This window comes from Bos mutus, chromosome 15, assembly GCF_027580195.1.
Source record: "Bos mutus isolate GX-2022 chromosome 15, NWIPB_WYAK_1.1, whole genome shotgun sequence".
Taxonomy (NCBI): domain Eukaryota; kingdom Metazoa; phylum Chordata; class Mammalia; order Artiodactyla; family Bovidae; genus Bos; species Bos mutus.
Window position 1 is genome coordinate 19,024,218 of NC_091631.1, and position 24,802 is coordinate 19,049,019.

Here is a 24,802-nt window from a genome sequence, read left to right on the forward strand (position 1 = left end):
AGGACAGGTTCTCATGATCCACCTTCTAGGATCCTAGGCTGAAAATTCAGAGTTGAGCTTCCAGAAAGTTAGAGAAAAGGCAAGGTGATTTTAAGGGCAGGTGCTTGAGGTTTACTTTCTTCATAGCTTTCAGTACTTAGAAACTTGCCGTTAAATATGCTTTCTTCCCTCTGGAAAACAGATTTCCCCTCTCTCTCACCTCTGCCTGGGGAATAACAAATTTCATATGGAAACCTGAAAACCCAAAGAGAAATATGCAATGCTTCAGACACCTCGTGTCGGACTGGCTGTCACAGACCCTGGTTTGGGTCAGGCTGTTTAAGCTTCTTTGGAACAAGCATTTATCTACTGCGGGGTCATTTTATAGATCCATTAAATCTACATTTTCTCTTGGGCTCCTTTCCTCAGCTCCCCTCAACCCTGCTCTAGTCACACACTCTAAAAACCCCCTTAAGCCCCAGAAATAAATCTCTATAAACTGCCAAGCGTTCAATCAGGCTTTTACTGTATCTCTTTGCAATTAGAATAAATTTACTGCTTGGAGAGATGGGGGGAAATATGCAAGGTACTCCTTGGATAAATACACCGCAGTGAGAAAAGTAGAGACTCTGTGAAAGTTATCTCGGTGAATTCAACAAGAATCAAGGTCACTGGAGCTGCTACATACCAGGGAATGTTAATTAATGGGCCTGCAGCTGGTGGTACCACTTGGCTGCTCTGCTCCAGCTGCTTGCTCCATATTTCTCTCGTTTGTAGGACCATTCTTGGATCAAATCCCATCTCTTTTTTTCCTCCAAGTACAAAAAGTACATAAGTCTATCCTGGAAGGATGCCAGCCTTTCAGAGAACTGAGTAAAGTGTTGTTTCTTGGCTATTTTTATCTCCTTTTTAAAGAGAGGTCATGCTATCACCTCTGGAGCTGGATTACTTGTAATCGGGCGTTCAAGCTGTGGTCTGAGGTCACCACTCTGGCACCATCCACGCGGAGGTGTCCTGAAGTCGGAGAGCAACGACCGGCACTTGTAACTTCCCCTCAAACAAAAGCGGAAAGCACCTGAAAAGATGCACCTATCTCCTTCACTGCACAGTCTGCATTTTAAGCCAGGCTGAAGGCAAGGTGAAAATACAACCCAAGGCACTCGATGTTTCTGGGATGAAGAGGGAGAGAGAAAGAAACAGGAGAAAAAGAAGAGAGTGACAGAAGAGGCAGAAAGTATTTCCAGGGTAGTTAATATCATTTGAATCTGCTGGGAAGCCTTAAATGAGACCAGGCATGTAAACCACTTAGCTGGACACAGGCAGCTATTGTTAATTAAAATAACAGTTCAGATTTGAGGTAGAACAGACGTGTTCAACACGAACTTGGGGCTGCACTGGCTTGGGACTGTATTTAGGCAGTGCGTTATTCTGGTTAAACCTGGACTTTGGAGTCAGAAAGATCTGGTTTGGAGTCCCTGCTCAACCATTTAAGCCTCTGCGTGTCACTTGAGTGCTTAGTTATTTCTTTAGACCTCAACTTTCTCATCTGTATAATGGGGCTAATAATAGTATCTGCCTCAAGGCTGCTGAGCAGATCTCATGAAATACAGCATGTGGGACCTTTGGCACAGTGCTTGGTACGTGTTAATCTCAATGAATACTCATTGTGGTAATTGGGGCGTTTATGACTGTTTTCATAGGTCAGAAAGGGAAGAATTACAAAAAGTGTTTCAGGAAAACAGTTTGCCTCTCCTGGCAGGTGAAGATGGCTTAAGAAGAGCAGTTTTTCCAAAGCAGTGAAAATGGTCCTGCTAGCCTCTATTGCAGCCCGGCTTGTTTTTCTTCTCATTTGGAAACTTTCTTTCCTTCAGTGTTACACAGTGAGGAGACTGGGCGTTCTTCCCACAATGACAGACATGCAAATCTCGCCCAGAAATAACAGGGAAAATGCCTGACTCTGCTTCTTGAAGGAATTCTCCAGGTAGCCATTAGCCATAAACTCCAGGCTCAGGGCCCTGGAGATGGCTGCGCCCACTCCCCCCAAGCCAGGCGGGCTGTCTTCAACTTGGGCCGGCTCCTTTATGAGAAAGACCAGCTTTACTGAGCTTTACTTTTTAAAGGGAGGAAAGAAAGAACATTCTAAAAAATTAGGAACTGTTCTCCATTACTACTTCCAAACTGTAAAATGATATTTGGGTCTTTTAAAAGACTTGGGAAATTTACTGAAATTAAGGAATATGGATTTAAAGGGAACCTTGGGGGATTAGATTTTTTTCTTCTCTTTGAAGCATTTGAAACAACTTTAATCTGCTTTCAGAGTGCTATGCAATTTGGCATGGCATTCTGGGAGAGTGTTGTTGCGTTCTTCCTGGAACTGATACTTTTGTGCCCCTTTTAAAACCCATTTAGAGAAATATTTAGAGTATAAAAAAACACTTGAATTTAAAGAACAAGACTATTCAAAGTAAAGGAATGGCTTCTAAGATGCTTCAAAGAAAATTTTAAATTTCTATTTTGGGCAAAAGAAAATCCGACAGAAACCTAGGTGGATATGCAGCCACGAAGATATAACTAATTCATATAGAATTTCCTGGTTGTTGGTCCTCTTATGTAATTATATAATAAATTATACGTACTTTACAAAATGCAGAACATTGTATACACACTCATGTAACAGCAGTGCTATAGAAGGCAAGTTTTATAATTTTTATTTTATTGACAAGGAAACTGGGGCTCAGGGAGTTCAAATTTTGCTTAAAGAAAATGTTGGGTTGGCCAGTAAGTTCATTCAGGTTTTTCATAAGTTATTACAGAATCCAAATGAATTTTTTGGCCAACCCAATATATTAATAGTATGCCGAGAACTTCAACTTGGGACTCTAGGTTTTAATCCCAATATTTTTTCCACCACCCTGCCATGTGGTCTAGGCAGCCCCAGTCAACTTTTGGATGGCTGTTTCCTGGTCTGTGAGATGAGAATAATCCCTCTTTAGCTTGCTTTCAGGGACTGGTGGATAGATTTTCCAGGGCCAAGTCCACCTATGATGTGACCAAGAAACAGTGAATGATACACCTGAACAAAATACAATTGGCCTTCGTTATCCATGGGGATTTGGTGCCAGGAGCCTCTGCAGAAGCCAAAATCGGCGGATGCTCAAGCCCCTTATATTAAACAGTGTAATAACTCAGGCAGAGTTATTGAGAGGTTTCCCATTCACGGACTTGAAGGGCAGACTGCTGAGCCCAGAGAAATATTGCTAGCACCCTGTTACCCCAGGAATGTTCCAGAGCTCTGCAGAAGATAGACTCTGAAGCTTTAAAATGACACTGGTTGCAAAGGACAAGCGCAGAATGGCTACAAATCTCGTAGGGGACCTGGAAGCTGTGAGTAATTGTGAATCGCTCATGATCCCAGGGGCTGGAGAACCCGCAGAAGGGGCAAATAGGAAAGTGAGGGCACAGACTTGTCCGTCTGGGGCCTTAATTCCCTGAAGCCATAAAAGAGATAAGTGTATTATCAAAAGGAGTGGAAACTCAACAGCTATGCGATCCTAGAAGAATGTACGGTTTTAAAATGTCTAGGAAAATAAGACATTTCTATTTATTCAGTTATTGCAAAAGTATATCTATTGTCAACATAATTGATAAGAGAAGTGTAGCATGAGAAAGTGACATTTCTCCTTTCATCTGCTCCTCCCCTAACTCACCCACTAAACATCACCAGCTCCCAGTCACGTACTCTGGGTCTCCTATAGTTTTTCCATTTAATACTGTGTTTCTGTGTGTATTCAGGCGCATGTTATACAGATTCACATATGTGTTTTCAAGCCCAGTCTCATGGCACCTAGTTTTGCAACTTGCCTTTTTCTAACTTTACAATGTATCATAGATACTTGCTCCAACAGACCTCTCATTCCCTCCCCCCAGCTTTACTGAGATACACTTGACAAATCAGAGTGGTATGTATCTGAGGGGCTCAATATGATGATTTGGTGTTTATATATACATTGTGAAATGGTTACCATAACTGAGCTAGTTAACATGTCCATTACCTTACATAGTTAGCATATTTTTCTATGTGGTGGAAAGCTCTATTCTCTCAGCAAACTTCAAGAACACAATACAGTAACTAGAGTCACCATGCTGTCCGTTAGATCTCCAGGACTTATGCATCATGCAGGACTGAATCTTTGTGCATTTTGATGACTATCTCCCCATTTCCTTCAAACTCCAACCTTAGGCAACCACCACTTTAAAATTTCTGCTTTTATGAGTTCAGCTTTTTTAGAGGCCTCCCTCTATTCTTTTTAAAGCCTGGAGAGGGTTCTATCATATGGCTATTCCATAGTTTACTTAACCCCCTTTCCATGGATGGAGATATAGGTAACTGCTGTGCTTTTTTTCCCGTTAACTATTACAAATAATGCTTCAGCATATAACAATGAGGGGTTCCCCGGTGGCTCAGGGGTAAAGAAACCTCCTGCAATGCAGGAGCCGCAGGAGCCATGGGTTTGATCGCTGGGTCAGGAAGATCCCCTGGAGGAGGGCATGGCAACTTATTCCAATATTCCTGCCTGGAGAATCCCATGGACAGAGGAGCCTGGCAAACTATAGTCCATAAGGTCACAAAGAGTCGGACACAACTGAAACAACTTAGCATGCACACATAAAATGATGGTTTATTAACATAAAAGAAAACAATCTAGGGATAAATGGGCTAGGGCAAATTTGGGAAGATAGTTCATAACAAAACTCTTACTGTTTGAGCCCAGTGTGGGAAATCAGAGGTGAGCAGAACCTTCTCAGTTTAGCTCTTCATCGTGTCACAGTGACAGCTGGCATGGAAGAACGAACCCAGGGGGAAAAAAAGAAGTTAAAGAAAGGAAAAAATAAAGCATGGCAAGATTTTGAGAGATCAGGTGAATTGAATTAAGGATCATTATCAAGTGTACAGAAACTGTACAGAGAAACTATCTATAAAGCTCAGATTGGTGGCATTGTAAGATGGAAAATGATGGCAAGGCGGGAAAATGTTTGAGCATATAGTCTCCATGACAATCCCTCCCCACCCCACCAGGATAGGGGCTGTGTCTAGTCCTTCATAGCCTTGATACTGGGCATAATTCCTGACAAGTAAAAAGTGTTAATAAGTGCTTTAAAAGCAAGGAATACTTCTCTCCAGAGAGCAAAGCCTTTTGGACATAAGCCAGCAGAACCTATCTGAACATAGATAAATCTTGATTTGTGATGTAAAAATTAACTTGAAAATATAAAAATATTATCTTGAGTTGAATTGCAGTAAGTTAAAAAATAGTTTCACTAAAAAGTCTCTGTTTGTAATTTACCTGACATATGTTTCTCTGCTTACTGTTCTTTGTGTTTTAATTCATTGCCTGCTCAAAAATATATTCAGTTGTAACTGAAGAATAAATTTAAAAAATTTTAAATTGACCCCATCTTCTTGAACCCATCATTAAGTTGTTTTGTGTCTAATTGCCACTTCTGTCAGTTGGCTGATTTCTGCTTCTTGGCTTCAGCATCCATGCTCCTAAATGAAGTAAAAAGAATCAAGTGCCCCATGGCACATCTTCAGCCTTGTTAACCAGGAATTCAAGAGAAAAGTTTAAGACATAATCCTGTGTGTGATGGTCCTATTGATTAGGTAACTATGTTCCAGTCAACAGGAGATCAGATAACTTGACTTGGGTGTGTGTGTACATTCCCGAAGATATTTTTATGAGAAAAGGATAAGTGAAAGATAAGCAAACTGATGTGAGGGATTTACTTTTAAAGGAGAGAGAGAGAGAAGAGTCAGCTTGATCATCCTCACCTTCTGCATCAGAGTCAGCAATTTACCAAAAATACACCAACGGGAAGATTGCCAACCCCTGTTCTTCATCAGTTGACTTCTCCAGAGTGGAAATCCATACTCATTATGACCTTAACATACCAGGGGAAGAAAGATGGAATTAAATTCAGTAGAATGGCTGGTATTACATTTCAAAGCTCCATATATTCATTCATTCCATAAATATGAGCAAAACCACTGGATAATCAGAAAGACCATTCTTTCGTCATCCTGAATCAGCAGGATTGTTCTGCAGTGTCTTTTAATGAGTTCAGTACCCCCTCAACCCCGCACCCCCCAAAACTCGCTGAATCCTCTTTCTCCATTTGAACCGAAGTCCTGGTTCATGATGAGACATGCTTCAGAGTGCTCTTGTCTCACTGGCAGGGCAGGCAGGGCGGAGCTCAGGAAGAAGATGTGAGGAGCCGAGGAACTGCAGAAATTCTTAAGTCACCTTGGCAAAGCAGACGTGCTTTACCCTCTAATGGCTGACACAGCAGCAGCAACGACTACTATGAGACTCGACTCAACACAACTTGACTACAAGAGCATTTCAGGTGGTGCTTATATAGGTTATGAGACGGCACAGTGCTATACAAATGATCTCAGCTCTTACACAATCATTGTTTGCAAAACGTGGGCCAAGAGTGAGAGGCCGTGGGGGTGAGAGAGCCTGACTACTGCTGTCTTGGCTAATTTGCTCTTTCCCTACAGCTCTGAGTTGGCTTATGGAGTGAATTATCTGCAGTGTGGTGACCCAGTGGCCTTGTAAAAGAGAGAAGGAGTGATCAGGAAGTCATCCTTTAAATTGTCATTTTGGCAGGGTGGCTCAGAGGGTAGAGAACTAGGCTGGGGTCAGAAGTCTTGGGTTCCAGGCCCTTATAGCGCTGTGTGACTCTGGGCTTCAGTTTCTTCATCATAAAATGAAGAGTTCAAAGAGGTGACTGGGATATGGAGTTTAGTGCCTTCTATTAGTGTATTGTTGTTTTCCAGTCGCTAAGTCATGTCTGACTCTCCAAACCCAGGGACTGTAGCCCAGCAGGCTCCTCTGTCTGTGGAATTTTCCAGGCAAGAATACTGGAGTGGGTTGCCATTTCCTTCTCCAGGGGAATCTTCCCAATCCATATCTCCAATCAAATCCGTATCTCTTGTATCTCCTGCATTGGCAGGCAGATTCTTTACCACTGTACCACCTATAGGATAAAGGATGCTGATAAAATCATATCCAGGTAAGTTTCCAAATCCTAAAGACTTATGAGTCTTTATAGAAATGAAAACAAAACTCTAGAGATTCTAAGGGGACTTTTCAAGGACACCAGCCCTGGGGTGGGTTTTTCACCCCAAATCAGGTGTTCTTTGTACTCAGGGATCCTGGTGAGAGAGCTCCTTCCTAAACTAGATCAGCTGTAAGCCCTGTTCTTCCTGAAGGCCAAGATAACCTGGAGTTTGCATCAAGATATACATCTGGCATAGGGTGCTATGCCAGCAGTTCCATTTCCAGTGTTCTGCCCAGAAAGGGCTCTACTGGTATCCCCCTGAGCTCTATGAGACCCACCCAGGGCACTTAAGCTGGGCTCCATCTTCCCTCAGCTCCCATCTCAAAAGGAAACCTGAGTCTCTCAAAGAGAAGTCTTTCATAGGACTGTTGATTGGGGTTGAAACTGAACTCCCTGGCCCTGACTGAAGACATCATTTGTCTCATAATTGTGACCCATTTGGAGGAGTTAAGAAAGCCTCAGCTCTTGGACTCTTTACTTCTATAACCACGGTCAGGCAGGTGATGTCTCTTGTTATCTTTTGGTAATTTTAGGTACCTGAGTTGTTCTAGAAGAAGAGAATCATAAAGATGAGTTTTCTGAATTGTTTCTCTAATCTGATTAGATTGAAAGGCACTAAGGACTGTATTTTCTGTAATAAAGGGGATACTGACAGTCCATGGTATGTTGCGGCAACAGAGATATACAAAATAAGATCACTGAATACTCCGAAACAAATACTTGTAAAAGGCAAGTTTCTTCAAAGGAAATCCATTGCTGGCTCTTACATAAAAGAGTTGTCCTCTCCTACCCTCAGCCCTTTCCCGATAAGACAAAGACTTAATGCTGCCCTGAAGAATTTGACTTTGGAAATGGCCGGTTTCACTTTGCTGAAAGCCCTGGGGCTGGGAGCAGCAGCCTGGAGGCAGCCTGTCTTGTGTTACTTGGCCAGGAGAAATCTCTTGAGACAACATGAAATTATGTCTCTTTGGGTCATTTACTTTTCTCCTAAGAGTCAGTAAAATAATAACACCAGCATAACAATAGTGATCACTCACATGGCCCTTGCTATGTGCCAAGCACATAGCTCTTAGCCACAGACAGATTCATGTTTTTAATTTTTACAACAACCTTATGAGGTAGGTATTATTATTAACCCCATTATACAGTTGGGGAAATGGAGGCAAAGTCAAATAGCTACCAAGGAGGTATGTAGGATTTGAACCCAGGAAGTCTGGCTCCAGAAGGCAGGCTCTTAGCACACTTGGGTGATGAACAGGTTTGGACTGAATCCTGGCCCCAGGGATAGGGTCTTGGACTAGACCCTGAAACTTCCAGCCTCTGCCTCTAAATTTTAACATAGGAATGGTAACAGCTCCTGCCTGATAGAAATGCTGTGAGATTGAAACGGGTTGATAAATGTAAAGGCTTTGGTCCAGGGCCTGCCACATCGTAAGGGCTCAATAAATGGGCTTCCCATCCTCTGAGATGCTAATGTGCAGTTGTTGCAAATAATATTTTCTCCCAGTTTGGAGCCTGTCTTTTCATCTTCTTAACAATATCTTTTACAGAGCAAAAGCTTTTAATTTTAGCAAAGTATAATTTATAGATTTCTTTCCTTTTATCAACTGTGCCTTTGGTGTCATATCTAAGAACCCTTTATCAAGTCCTAGGTCCTGCAGATTTTCTCTTAAAATTTTTATAGTTGTGAATGACTTTTTGAAAGGGCATTTTTTTTCAAAAAAAAAAAAGAAAGACCTGCCTATTGTAGACCATTTGGAATATAAGGAAAAACTCAATGAGGAAAGCTAAAACCACCAGTCAAACCAACATACAGAAATACATTTGGTATTAGATTTAAGGTCTTTCAACTTTAATAAAAATGTCACGTCTTTTATAATGGGGAAACAGAATCCTCCAACAGTAAACTGCATTATTGAGTACCAACCGGAGTGCGGATGGTAGGTGCTTCTCTTAACGCCAAGATCAGCTGGGGGAGTTGCCATTCAGAAAACACTAAGAACTACTGACCCAAACAGTGAAACTCATGTTTATGAACTGCAGCTGTTAGTCACAGGCTGTAATTGCCCCACCAGATAAAGAAGCTATTTAAGAGAGCAAGTTGCTATAGCTGAAAAGAAACAGAAAATAATCTTTTTGGAAATCACAGGATTGTAACTAAGGGGAATGTCAGGTTTGAGTGTGGAATGGATCTTTGTGTATTTGCTGACTTGGAGACGGACAGGCTGATCTGGCATGAAGACAGTCCAGCCCTGGCTGCTGTTCTGTTTTGCTGGAGAGTAATAGATTGAGGAAGGCTTCCCTGGTGGCTCAGCGGTCAAGAATTCGCCTGCCTGTGCAGGTGATGCGGGTTCGAGCCCTGGGTCGGCAAGATGCTCTGGCAAAAGAAATGGCTACCCACTCTGGTATTCTTACCTGGGAGATCCCATGGACAGAGGAGCCTGGCAGGCTACAGTCCATGGGGTCGCAGGAGACATGACTGAGCAGACACACACACATACACACAGTTGGCTGAGGATCCCTTTTCCAAGTCCAAGTATGTGGGGGCTTCCACAGCTAGAATCCCTCCAGCCTACCCACGTCTGATTCTGATACCCGGAATTCTGCCTCTTGTCCCACCCCCATCACCTGTCTGACTTGTCAAGTCAGCTGGTAACACCTGTGATCAGAGCACTGGCCTTTATCAGTGCACTCTCGCCCCCTGCCCCTCCCATCCCACCTCTGCACAGAATACCTGAGGTGGTCTTAAAATAAACCATTAGACATTTCACCAGACATCCCTCCCTACCTTCATTGCCAAACTTCTGAAAAGCTGATACATTTCGAAAGGGCATTTTGAGTGAAAGAAGTGAGATTTGCTATTTAAATTGCTTAGTGAAGTTAAGGAATAATTTTGAAGTTTAGATTTTCATGTATCAAGTTTGCACCCAGTGGAACATATACCTGCAAAGAAAATTCTGTTTCTTGATTACCAAGTAAGTATCAAGTTGGATGAATTTTGAGGAATCAAGTATAATCCTAGGATGGTGGCTGATACAAAAAATTTCATGAAAACTCAGATTAAAAGTTAATTATGTGCTGAAAATTGAAATCTAAATGCTCATCCAAATATATATAATTATAAATTATTATATATCCATTCAGAAGCTTGAGATTTATTGCCATAGAAAGGTGCCTACATATACCAAGTTTTAAAAAATTGGTTATAAATGAACAAGTAGAATCGGATCCTATTTTTTAAGAGGCATTGGGAAAGACATACGGTTGTCTCCCTTTATCCAAGGCGGTTACAGTTTAGGACTCCCAGTTGGATACCTGAAACTGTGGATAGTACTGGATCCCAGATATACTTTTTTTTTCTGTACATACAAACCAGTGGTAAAGTTTAATTTATAAATATATAAGGTACAGTAATACATTAAGGACAATAATAATAAAATACAATAATTATAACAATGCATCCATGCTAAGTCACTTCAATCGTGTCCAACTCTTTGCAACACTATGGACTATAACCCGCCAGGTTCCTCTGTCCATGAGATTCTCCAGGCAGGAATACTGGAGTGGATTGCCGTGCCGTCCTTCAGGGGATCTTCCCAACCCAGGGATCCAGCCCTTGATACATCTCCTGCATTGGCAGGAGGGTTCTTTACCACTAGAGCCATCTGGGAAGCCCCAATTATAAGAACACACTGTAAAAAAAAAAAAATACGTGAATGGTCTCTCTCTCTCAAAATATCCTAGTGTACAAATTTAATGCTTTTTCCATCTTAACTCAGCACTCTCACTCACTATGGCCCTAAGTTTTTCAGTTAGAGGTGCAACAGCAAAACTAACATAAATTTCTTTTTCCTTCGTCACAATTCCATGGATAGAAAACTTGTTCTTACCATTGATCTGAGCAACTTCAGCATGGTAAAGATTTTTTTCCATTACTTATTAAATCTAGAACTTTCACCTTTTCACTTTGAAGGAAGCACTTTATCACTTTACTCTGGCATGTCCAAATTGCCAGCATCACTACACTAATGAGCTTTGAGGTCATTATTAACTAGTAGGGGTTCCTTGAACACAAGCAGTGATGCCTGACTGTTGGACTGATAACCAAGATGCCTACTATGTGACTAAAGAGCAAGATTTCATGGACAAAGAGATAATTCACATCCAGGGCATGTCCGAGCTCTGGGCCCAGTTTTATCAGGCTACACAGAGTTTAAGACTTATAAATTGTTTATTTCTGGAATTTCCCACTAATATTTTTGGTATGTGGTTGACTATGAGTAACATAAATTGTGGGAAGTGAAATCTTGACTAAGCAGGGACTTCTGTATACCAAGAGAATATTAGTAGTAATCTCTAGGTCATTCAGTTATGACAAATTTTATTTTTTATTTTTTCCTGAGTTTTCCCAAACTAATTGCATTGCGCTTATACTGCCTTAATAATCAGAAAACAAGAAAGAAAACTAATTCCCAGCAATGGTCATAAGGTGGCGTGTTAAACAGAACTGTATCTGTAGTGTACAATTTTAATAGTTTTGTAAGTTATAAAAAACTCATAGTTAAAAATATTCAAAAGGGAGAATAAGATGAAAAATAAGACTCTTCTCCTTGCAAATCCTCAGACCCCACCCCCCACATGTAACTACTGTCAGCAAAAAAATATATATATATAAAAGAGAAATTGAATAGACAGAGCAGATCTGAAATATGGATGCTAATGGGAAGAGGCCCCAGACAATCTTGAAGAGAAGCGAATAAAACTCACCAGCCGCCAACTAGCCCACTCTCAGGACATTCCTTCATGATCATATGCCACGTCACATAAAGGAAATCACCCTCTTTACACTTTGAACACATGGGTTCCTATAGACACTGACACCTAGCCAAGCATGCAAATTAGCATGGATTCTAAATTCCAAATGAATCAAATCAAGTTTGAATGTTGTAGCACATTGGGTAGAGAGTCACAGAAGCAGCAGACCCTGCCCGGGGTGTGGGGAAGGCTCTTCCTTCTCTCCCACACCCACCACCCACCCCATCCCCCGCCTTGCCCAAATATGCTTATTTACTAGCTTAATATTTGACACTTTCTCATCCCTGTGTGTGTGTGTGTGTGTGTGTGTGCTCAGTCGTGTCCCACTCTTTGCCACTCCATGGCCTATAGCTGACCAGGGTATTCTGTCCATGGGATTATCCCGGCAAGAATACTGAAAAGTGAAAGTGAAGTCACTCAGTCGTGTCCAACTCTTTTCGACCCCATGGACTGTAGCCTACCATGCTCCTCCATCCATGGGATTTTCCAGGCAAGAGTACTGGAGTGGGATCTTCCCAACCCAGGGATCGAACCTGGATCTCCTGCATTACAGATAGACGCTTTACTGTGGGTTGCCATTTCCTCCTCCAGAACATCTTTAGATGCAGGGACCAAACTCAAGTCTCTTGCACTGGCAGGCAGATTTTTTACCACTGAGCCACCTGGGAAGTCCCACTCTCATTCCCCATGCTTTAGCTTAAATGTCAGTTACCCAGAGAAGAGACAAATGGACTTGGCTAAATTGGTGTCACTCCCCCATACCCTTTATCCTCTCACCATTCCTGATAGTATCCTTGGGAACACCTATCACCATTTGTACTTTGTGACTTTATGTATTTATGCCGGACCCCTATCTCTCCCCTCTCCCCAGGTTGTAAACTTCACAAAAGCAGGGACCCTGTGTGTGTGTTTATGTGTGTTTAACAGCTGACTTTGTTTAGTCAGCTTTCAGTCTATAATAGGCATTTAATAAAACAATGTCAAAAAGATGGAAAATTTTTACAAGTCCATTTTCGAGCTGATATTCTAATTTTATAAATGTTTTAGATAATGGCTGACCCTTAAATGCTAGGTCCATTCATTTCTTCCTTCAGTCAAGCAACAGATTTCTGTTAAGAGCCTGGTATTTGCCAGGCCTTGTGCTAGGTGTTGGAGATAGAGGTGCCCAGCAAGGAAGACAAATCAAAACAGGCAAATACGTCCTAGGGAGACATGAGCTGTAATACAGGTTTTAGGGAAGCACTGAGTTAGCAATTTCCTGAGCTTTATGAGAACCACAGCTGATTTTTTTCTTCACTCACGTCACCCTGTGGCATCCATTTAAACTCAACAACTTCATATCCAAAACGTTGATTGGGGTTATCTGTGTATCTGTAAGTTTGTATAGAAAAGATGATAATCAATTTTTTTTAACAGAGACTAAATAGCGTAAGAGAGTGACACCATAGCAGACAAGTGAGAAACCAGATGAATAGTTAAATGACCTCTGCAAAGTAAGGCTCTATAAAATGCATTCTCTCTCTTTCCTCCATCCTTTCCTCGCTCCCTCCTACTTCCTCTCTCACACACAGTTCAGACACAAGACATGGAGAAGCAAATGTTTTCTGACTCGATGACTTCAGCGGATTAACGCTCCTTTGAAAGTGATATTGCTACAGCCATAACGTGTTTATGTGTAACACAGACATCTTTATGTATAATGCAGACGTGTCTGCGCGGGGAACATTAACATCCTGGCCTTGTCATTTAGTGAGGTAGGAAGTTCAGCCTAGAACTCGAGATCCCCAAAGCCTTGGGAAATCTTGATACGGGAGGAGGCAGCGGGAGAGAAGAAGGGAGATTATTTTAAGGGTTATTTCTCTTTTTTTTCTAACCCTCCTGGGCTTAACTCCTACTCTCAAGAAACAATCCTTTGCCAGCACAGCTGGGATGGTTGTCAGGCAGAGGTATCCTGGCTGAGGATAGCAGTCATCCAGAAAGAGAGTCAATTAGAAGATGCTGGTAAATCACAGAGACACTGAAGTGAAAGTTCCATTTTCTAAGAACTTGATGGCAAAATATTTATTTGAGACCTTGACACTCCATCCCCAAAGAAACAAATTAAGAGTATGTTCTCAAGAATGTTCTTTACATATCAAAATATATCCTGGAAATTATCTTTTTACTTTAATACTTTAAAACTATCTTTCTTTGTAAATCATGAAAGTTACCCAGGCTTACTATAGCAAAATCAAACAATTCAAAAGTATATCAAGTAAAAAGTTAAAGTCTAGCCCTCTCCTCTCTCCCAGTACCCAAAGCAGCCCTGTCCCACAGAAATGTAATGTGAGCCACACGTGCAATTTAAAATTCTGTAGCAGTCACAATGAAAAAGTGAAAAGGAACAGGTGAAATTAGTTTTATATATTTTATTTAACCTAATTATCCAAATATTATTGCTTCAACATGTAATCAGCAATATCAAATTATTCATGAGCTAAAAATGATTGAGATATTTTCCGTTATTTTTTGTACCAAGTTTTCTTGGTACAAATCTGGTATATGTTTTATACTTATGACTCAATTTGGATACTAAATTTTCATTGAAAAACGACCTAGGATTGAGGTGTCTTAAAATATACAGCTGAAAAAGATTCACGTATCCAAGTTGTTGCAAACACTACAAAGTTTTCCAATAACTGAAGTACCAGATTTTAAGTTAAATCTGAATTAAAATAAAATAAAACTTAAAAATGCGATCCCTCTATTTCACTAGCCACATTTCAAGTACGCAGTAGCCATATGTGTTTGTAACTACCATATTGTAGCACATAGTCCTGCGGGAAACGCTGTGAGTTTGGTGTGGAACCTTCTTCACTTTGTCTCCATTCACATATACATAAATGTATAATTTAACACACATATGTATGTTACACATATCTGTATTTAATTTCAGAAAATTGTGCTATATATTTTATTCAATCTATTTTTTCAATTAAAGTTGTATTTTGGATATTTTTCCTTTTCATTACATGAGGATCTGTATTTTTTAAATAATGCTTGTGTAGTAGGTTTACTGAATCACTTCCCTATAAAGGGCACATAAGTTGTTTCTGATGTTTTTTTACATTTATAAATATCTGTGCTTGCCTATTATGCTACTATTTCCACAGGATACATCCCAAGAATTGACTCTTCTGAGCCAAAGGGTATATACATCAAAAAATCTGAACGCTAAAGCCAAATTATCCTCCCAAATGGTTACGCCAAATTTTATCCTACATTTTTGACTGTCATTTCTTGTCAGCACCTGTAAATACTTGAAATGCCAGAATCATAAAACATGAAAAAGATCTTAGGGATCATCTATTCCAGTCCCTTTATTTTATGTACCAAGACGATCAAGCCAAAGCTATGGGAAGAGGCCATGTAGCTTATTTGTGGCCAGGCTGGGACCTGAGAAGCTCCCGGGCTCTTGCCTTCTGTCCTGGTCCCAGGGAGCACGGAGAAGCTGGGCAGCACCTTTCCAGGCATCCTCAGGAAGGTCATCTTTCTCCGGCTCCCCGTGCTGTATCATCATCAAACCCACGCTGGCCAGCTCAGCAGGCTTTTCAGTGGAGCGTTGCATTGCGCCTCAGTAAACAAGGAGCAGGAGTCAAAGGAGCCTTTCCTTGACATTTGTATCCAAAATTGAATTCAGTCTGCTCAAATGCTCGCTACAATTTCAAGTGTGCCTTTCCTGCCTCCCTTCTGCTAAGCACAGCCAAGTCATGGACTCAGGCAGAAGGAAAGAAAGTGATGGGTGGGGGTGGGGCATGTTTTGTTTCATGCAGAAATAAACTCCACTGGTCAGCAGTTCCTGGCTGGCCAGCTCAGAAACGCTGTCTTTAATAGGAATCACTTTGGGAGGCCAAGGCAGAAGGGTGTGAAGGTCTTTTGCAGGGGAAGGTGTTTCCCTCTAGCCACCCTTAAGCTGGTGGGGCCCTTGAGATGCCTGAGGCATCTTACATGTCAGTAAGATGGGCTTCTCCCGGGGAATCCTACCCTACAGTTCCCTACAACTTTACAGAGCCCATGAACACAGGTGCTGGCCCACAGAATCCTTGCAGAGTAGGCGCCATGCTCGAATGTGCATTGGTGGCAAAGGGCTGGAAAGGATTTCTATTGACTCCAGCTCCAGGATACCTCCCTCTTCCTCATCATTCAGCCCCCAGCCCCATCCCACACCCTGCTCAGCCACCAGGCCCCCTCTCTCCTCTGTCTGTTGCCTACACCCTCAGCTCAACTTCATTACAGACATTAAAAATAAAAAACCCATTTGCTTATGCTAACTCATTTATTTAAAAATCAACTCAGACATCTTAATTCTATTTAATTTTTCTTTCTTTCCTGTCTTATACCCCCACTTCCTACCCAAATATGATGCTTTCTTGACATATGGACACCAAAGAGCCAAAATCCAGATTGAATGCTCCTACTTTTATTATATATGGGCCAAGTAGTTCATACTCCTGCTAAACTTGGAGATGCCTTTTGGTCCTAGTTTTTCTTTTTCTGATGTTTCTTTATTGGAAGAAAGGAAAGAGGCATCACAGTAGGAAAAGATGGAGGGTGGGGAGAGCAGAAAGCAAAATAAGGATTTATTTCATGCTGTTTTAGCAGGCCATTGTAAGGCTTCTAACTTTGTCATGCTTGGCACATCCTTAGCCCCTAAATGCAGTTCATCAACTGACCTTGCTGCTACAATATCTTGACCTCTGCAATATCTCCAAGTCTACACAGTTCTCTTCCTTTTGACCATCTTCACTCTAATTCAGTCTTCCCTCAGTTAGCTCCTATGATATTGTACCCACCCTGGGCTGTTAAGTGTTATGTCTCACACTGTAGGCAGAATGACTGCAAAGGACTTTTAAGCCTCATGTTAACCCCTGTAGGGAATAACGATAACAATCACGAGCAGCATTGTTAAAATTTGTTGAACACTTACTTTGTGTCAGGCACAATTTTTAAAAAATTTTTATTGGGGTATAGTTGGTTCACGATGTTGTGTTTCAGGCATACAGCAAATGAATCTATTTATACACACACACACACACTCTATTTTAGATTCTTTTCCCATATAGGTCATTACAGAATATAGAGTAGAGTTCTCTGCTATCCAGAAGTTCCTTTGTTGCTTGCTAAGTCACTTCAGTCGTGTCTGACTCTGTGCGACCCCATAGACGGCAGCCCACCAGGCTCCCCGGTCCCTGGGATTCTCCAGGCAAGAACACTGGAGTGGGTTGCCATTTCCTTCTCCAATGCATGAAAGTGAAAAGTGAAAGTGAAGTCGCTCAGTCATGTCTGACTCTTAGCAAACCCATGGACTGCAGCCTAATGGGCTCCTCCATCCATGGGATTTTCCAAGCAAGCGTACTGGAGTGGGGTGCCATTGCCTTCTCCGCCAGAAGTTCCTTATTAGTTATCTATTTCAGGTACTTTTTTTTAATGCTTAAATATCTGAGTCATTTAATCTTCATAACCTTAGAGGTAAATATGATTATTCTCACTTTAGAGATGAAGAAATTGAAGCACAGAGATGTATGTAATTTGCCCAAGGACAAAACAGTTAAGTGGTGGAACTAGTTTAGGAATCCAATCTGAAAGAATTATCAAGAAATACCCAAAAAAGAGATGCAGATGTATAGAACAGTCTTTTGGGCTCTGTGGGAGAAGGCAAGGGAGGGATGATTTGAGAGAATGGCATTGAAACATGTATATTATCATATGTGAAACAGATCGCCAGTCCAGGTTTGATGCATGAGACAGGGTGCTCAGGGCTGGTGAACTGGGATGACCTAGAGGGAGGGGATGAGGAGAGAGGTGGGAGGCGGGTTCAGGATGGGGAACACATGTGCACCCATGGCTGATTCATGTCAATGTATGGCAAAACAGTTACAATATTGTAAAATAATTAGCCTCTAATTAAAATAAATAAATTAAAAAATATACATATTTCCCCCCCAAAAAAAGAAATACCCAGTGATTAATATTTACGTACGTGACAATGACAGAAGGGTCACAGGCAGGTGTAAATTTTTATACAGACCCCACAGGATGGCAAGTGAGTTGCATCTCACTGATTGATTGGGAGGAACTGCCTGGGCCGCTGGGTTGAGAAAGATCACAAGGCTACATCTGGACCCAGTGGGAAACTATGAGGGATTAGAGATGTCTGTCCTGGGCCAAGTCATGGCTGGAGTGGGGAGTGCGTTTGTTTCTTTGTGCAAGAAATTACCACAAATTAGTGCCCTAAAACAACACACATTTATTATCTAATAGTCACAGCCATCAGAAATCCCAAGTGTGTTTCCTTAGGCTAAACTCAAGGCATGAGCTGGGCTGTACTCCTTCTGGGGGTTCTTCCCTAGTTGAGAATCTGTTCCTTGCCTTTTTCAGCTTCCAGAGGCTGCCTACATTTCCAGGTTTGTGGTCCAAATCCAAGAACTGCATCACTCTCAGTCTGCTTCTATCCTTACTTCTCTGTGACTCTGCCCTTCTCGTCTGCCTCTGTCGCTTAAAATTTTTTTTTTATTAGTTTATTTGGCTGCGTGAAGTCTTGGTTCCAACACATCAGGATCTTCATTCTTCCTTGTGGCATAGAGGATCTAGTTCCCTGACCTGGGATCAAACACAGGCCCCCTGAATTGAGAGCATGGATTCTTAGCCACTGGACCATTAGGGAAGTCCCCCTCTTTCACTTTTAAAAGGACCCTTGTGATTACATAGGGCTGATCTGGATGATCTGAGATAATCTCCTCATATCAAGATCTTTAATTTCATCATTCTACAAGTCTCTTTTGTCATGTAGGGTAATAGTCAAAGGTGCCAGGCATTAAGCAGTGGCCTTCTTTGGGATGCCATTATCCTGCCTGCAATGGGGAATGATGGCATCTTGTGGTGTGAGTGCTCCCCTGAAACCAGACTCTAGCAGTGTGGGCACAGGAACTTCAGTCTTCTTTGCTTTTATATCTTTCACTTCTATCACAAATATGCAAATCTTTGATGAATGAATGAATGAGCTGATTAAAAAAAATACATAGAATAATAGAGTATCTGTCTTAAGAGTGTGAGGAAATTCTGTTGTTAACATGGAAATTTGGAGGGAACCTTTAAAAAACTTGTATGGGGTCCCACACTTTGGGCAATGCCAAAATTTATGGTGGTAAACTGAGGTTAATATGAAGCAGAGCTCAGTGCTGAATGAATTTCTGGATTTACCAGTTGTCTTAATTAGTTGGGCTTGTTGTTGTTCAGTCACTAAATCATGTCCGACTCTTTGAGACCCCATGGACTGCAGCACACCATGCGTCCCTGTCCTTTACTACCTCCCAGAGTTTGCTCAAACTCACATCCATTGAGTCAATGATACCATCCAACCATCTCATCCTCTGCTTCCCCCTTCTTCTTTTGCCTTCAGTCTTTCCCAGCACCAGAGTCTTTTCCAACGAGTCAGCTCTACGCGTTAGGTGGCCAAAGTATTAGAGCTTCAACTTCAGCATCAGTCCTTCCAAAGAATACTCAGGGCTGATTTCCTTTAGGACTGACTGGTTTGACCTCCTTGCAGTCCAAGGGACTCGCAAGAGTCTTTTCCAGTTTGGGCTGCTATAACAAGTTACCATAGATTGTGGCTTATAAACAACAGAAACACATGGCTCACAGTGGTGGAGGCTGGAAGACGGAGATCAGGGTCCGGTTCTGGTGAGAGCCTTCTTCCAGAATGCTGACTTCTCATCATGTCCTCACATAATGAAAAGACAGCAAGCCAGCTCTCTGGCCTCTCGCTAATCACATCTGTGTGGGCTCTGCCCTCATGACCTACTTACCTCCCAAAGGGTCCACCTCCGAATACCATCACGTTGGGGATTAGGATTTCAACAAAGGAAATTTGGGAGTAGGGGTGGGAACACAAACATTAAGTCCAGAGTGCGAGTCTTTTCTTGACATCGCTATCTTTTAACTGCACCAGGGGACAGAGGTCTGATAAGAACACAAGTGTGCTGCATCCGTTTACTCCTACAGAAGACAGTGGGAAGGAGGGGTGAGTTGCTAGCCTTGCAACAGCTTCATTCTTCCACGAGGAGAATACCTGTCCTTTCCCAGCAGTAGCAGCTGGGATTAGAACAATACCAGCCTGAGTCCCAGATAAAGTCAGGTCTTTCAGGAGCTCTCACTCTGCTCAGGATATAGTTCTAGATTCTCAGCAAAGGTGCCCTGTGCTCTAAGCCTTGCCCTCTTCTCCAGTCTTGCCTCTTATCCCACTCCCCCTACCAGAAATCCAGCCTCCAAGTCCAACTCCTTCTGCCTCAAGGCCTTTTGATATGCCATTCCCCAATTCTTGAATACTCTTGTTACCTCCTTGTGTCCAATTAATTCCTACATATTCTTAGGCTCAGCCTAAAATTATATCCTGGAAGAAACTTTCTTTAACCCATAAATCTAAATCAGCACCCCTTCCCCACTCAGGTCATAAAACATGGGGTAGTGTCAGGAACTTGGGGCCTGGACTTAACTGCTGTGACCTACTATCCTAGGCCCATCTCTCATTAGCTTGGGCAGGACATGCAGACCTCCATACCTCTGAGAGCTTCTACTGCAGAGTATCACCATGAGGATTAAATGAGATAATTCATGCAGAAGGTTTGGAAGACTGTACTATGAGTATAAGCTATTGTCTTCCTTTATAGCAGTTATCCAAATTGTAATTATAAAATTGCTTGTGTTATTATTTGTTTTATATCTGTTTTCCAACATGTAGCAGGTTCTGCAATGGCAAGGTAGTGTCTCTCTTGTCCTCCACTGTACTGGCGGTACCCAGCATGCTGCCTTCCATGCTGAAGGCTCTCAGTAGGTATTTCCTGGATGGATGGGTGCATGGCTGGATGAATGGGTGGATGGGTAGATGGATGGATAGATGGGCGGAAGAACATATTACCTAGTCCTGGAGTAGGTCCCATGAAAAAGTATCACTCCGTCAGAAAATAATCAATATAATTAAAGAGCAGATTCTAGGCTGATTAGTAGCTTAAAGTTAGATGCAACACTCACCGTCTCTCCCTTTCTGGGGCCTGTTCTCACCCAGGGCCTTGTGATGCCCATTGCTGGGCAGATTTATGAAACATCTCAACCGACGCTTACATTCCATATGTCACCATTTACACATTCCTGCTGGGGTCAAGGTGGGGAATGGCATGCGTGCTAATAGCTGCATTTCTCACGTGAACTTTCTCATAAACCCTCTTCTCAGCTCATTTTACTGGTACATTATAATATGCTTTTATAAACAAGTTTTCAAAGTCATGAATGAATGCTTCCTAATTTCCATTTTTTTTGAGGACTACAAATCTTGCAAGGACATCTAGAGGTTTCTTAGCTTCACCCTTCCACAGGCCAGAATTCCATCCGAACCATTCTAGAGGCTCTCTAAGGAAATAGGACAACATTTTCCAGTGATTCTAAGCTCTCGCCAGATCCTCCTTCCTTAAGTCTCAAGGATATTACATCTATATGTGTTAATTGTGCACTTCTTACTCTCATTCTGTTTGAAGTCCTAGAAAAAGTGCTCTTTTGCCAGAAAATAGCCAACAAAATCGCCAGATCCAAATAGCCACCACTGAGCTTGTTGGTCAAGTCGGTGGAAACCTCCCCCGGAATGTTTGCTTCTTGGCAAGGAGGCCAACCAACATCAGTCTTCCTGTGCCTTCATTTTCTTTCGGACCTGAATGGTCAGCCAAGCCCTATCTTTGTTCCACTTGTCAAAACACCATTGTTCTTTCTCCTCCCTGTGGCAGTTTCATTTCTATTGTTAAAAAAAAATCAGAAGTCAGAGCAGCCTTGGGTTGACAGACACAGGTCTTGTTGACTGTGCAGTCTGATTTGTGGCCGAGAGCCAGTCTCATCTTTGGTGCTCAACTGACCGTGGAAATCGTCTCATGCTAACCAACTCTGGCTCCATCAGGAGACTACAACCCACAGAAGAATTTCCATCACCAATTGTTCTATGCTAGGGGGTCACGATTTATCAGGCGGTGCTTTCTACAACAGGGCAATCTCTTCTTCCAGCTATAATATCCTCATGTAAAACAATAAGATCCTTAAGAATAAAACAGATCATTTTTCTAAGAGAAATGCCTGATAAATCTGCATTTTGGAGAGTAGGTGGCCTCAGGTTATTACTGAAGAAACGCACACAGTTCAGTGCTAGCTTCAGCCTTTTTTATTCAACAGCAGTTCTCATGTGAGGCTAGGGCGACTGAGGCCTTTTTAGATGTTGAATAGAAACACTATGATTTTGGATGCTCCCACTACTATGAATTTTTTCTCCTCTTCTCTGAACATTATTTGCCCAGAATATGTATTTTAAAACAGAATTTATAATTCAGTACCTATGTTAGATTGGGTTTTAGATGCTACTTAAGGGGAAAGGGATTTCTATGAAAAAGGGTAAGACAGTTCTTCTGTCTTTATAAATTCTCTTTAAATTGTCATTCTAAAATAATTGTTGGGACAATTTATTTAATAGATAGATTCTTTTAAACAAAGATTATTGGGAATTGAACCGGGAAGCTTGGGGGGTTTCTGAAGAGAAGATCCTACCATCCACCAGAGAGAAAAAGCATATTTCATACATGGGCTCAAGAATCAGATGACTTTGGATTCCCCAAAGACAACTTCTAGAAGCTAAAAAGCAAAGAGCAAGGCCTTCAAAATCCCAAGGGAAAATGATTTCCAACCTATCATTATTTACCTAGCCAAATATCAGTCAAGAAAAAGCTAGATTAAAATTATTTGCAGACATTCAAGCCCCGTCCAAGTCCATCTCCACCTTTCTTCCCCCTACCCTGGGCCCCTGGAGGCTAACCTGAATTGACTGCATCCACGGGTGGAAAATTCTTCAAGAGATGGGAATACCAGACCACCTGACCTGCCTCTTGAGAAACCTATATGCAGGTCAGGAAGCAACAGTTAGAACTGGACGTGAAACAACAGACTGATTCCAAATAGGAAAAGGAGTACGTCAAGGCTGTATATTGTCACCCTGCTTATTTAACTTCTATGCAGAGTACATCATGAGAAATGCTGGGCTGGAAGAAACACAAGCTGGAATCAAGATTGCCAGGAGAAATATCAATAACCTCAGATATGCAGATGACACCACCCTTATGGCAGAAAGTGAAGAGGAACTAAAAAACCTCTTGATGAAAGTGAAAGAGGAGAGTGAAAAAGTTGGCTTAAAGCTCAACATTCAGAAAATGAAGATCATGGCATTTGGTTCCATCACTTCATGGGAAATAGATGGGGAAACAGTGGAAACAGTGGCAGACTTTATTCTTTTGAGCTCCAAAATCACCGCAGATGGTGATTGCAGCCATGAAATTCAAAGACGCTCACTCCTCGGAAGGAAAGTTATGACCAACCTAGATAGCATGTTAAAAAGCAGAGACATTAGTTTGCCAACAAAGGTCCGTCTAGTCAAAGCTATGGTTTTTCCAGTGGTCATGTATGGATGTGAGAGTTGGACTGTGAAGAAAGCTGAGCACAGAAGAATTGATGCTTTTGAATTGTGGTGTTGGAGAAGACTCCTGAGAGTTGCTTGGACTGCAAGGAGATCCAACCAGTCCATTCTAAAGGAGATCAGTCCTGGGTGTTCTTTGGAAGGAATGATGCTAAAGCTGAAACTCCAGTACTTTGGCCACCTCATGGGAAGAGTTGACTCATTGGAAAAGACTCTGATGCTGGGAGGGATTGGGGGCAGGAGGAGAAGGGGACGACAGAGGATGAGATGGCTGGATGGCATCACCGACTTGATGGACGTGAGTTTGAGTGAACTCCGGGAGTTGGTGATGGATAGGGAGGCATGGCATGCTGAGATTCATGGGGTCGCAAAGAGTCGGACACAACTGAGCGACTGAACTGAATTGAACGGGCTCTCTTACCTTCCATTTCTCATAGGATTTGGTCAATCGAAAGTCCTCGCAGAGCTTGGAGGGAGAAAGATGAGATCAGGTTTTTTGTCCCCGGCTCCTTCCCGGCCAAGTCAGCTCAGGTTGGCTTCCTTACCCAAGGCCAGGGTTCATGAAAGGTGGGCCTCTCCACTCTTTCCAACAACTTCAGTTTCTCTGGGTTCGAGGAACCACTCTCTTTGCTTGCCCCCGTCCTCAGCCCCAGGGATGGGAACAGGATCCCTGCAGTGACTACGGCTGGGATGTTTCCCTGCCCCTGTTGGTTTGCCTTTAACCCTGCCCATACCTTCTTAAATAGACTCTTCATTAGACATTCCTCAATTACCCCATGGGAGTGTGCCCTGTTTCCTGAAGGACCCCAACCTACGCAGTTGCCTGGATGACAGTAGATGGTTTCCCTCACTGCTTGAAGGCAGTATATTTGCAATGAAAGGCTTCAGCATCATGTCAACCTGGATATGTATTCCAGCTCTGCCATCCTGTACCTGTGGGACTTTGGACAAGTGACAAGCTCTCCATGCCTCATAGATAAAATGGGGATGTTTATGTGACTTTCCTCCCAGTTTCTATAAGGATCGAATGAAACAACCTAGGAAAAAATGTATTGCAGTGCCAGTCATTTAATGAGGACTTCCCAGGTGGCACTAGGGTAAGGAGCCCACCTGCCAATACAGGAGACATAAGAGAAGTGGGTTTGACCCCTGGGATGGGAAGATTGCCCAGAGGAGGGCATGGCACCCCACTCCAGGATGCTTGCCTGGAGAATCCTATGGACAGAGGAGCCTGGCGGGCTACAGCCCATGGGGTCGCAGAGTCAGAGACAACTGAAGCGACTTAGCATGCATGCAGGCACAGTAAAAGTAGTTATTATTAATTATTAGCCATGTGCCATGTCTAGCCTG

At 42.3% G+C, this 24,802-nt stretch overlaps 1 long non-coding RNA gene across 3 annotated transcripts in view; it reads right to left on the bottom strand.

Moving 5' to 3' along the window:
* The window catches only part of LOC138990989 (uncharacterized), a 56,135-nt gene that overhangs the window by 17,031 nt on the left and 14,302 nt on the right, over positions 1 to 24,802 (bottom strand). For 2 of the 3 annotated variants that reach the window (XR_011467018.1, XR_011467016.1), the window contains exon 2: positions 5,810 to 5,919. This is a non-coding gene — a long non-coding RNA (uncharacterized lncRNA). Of the gene's footprint in view, positions 1 to 4,738; positions 4,815 to 5,809; positions 5,920 to 24,802 lie in introns of all 3 variants that reach the window. The other variant, XR_011467017.1, reaches the window with a different exon arrangement.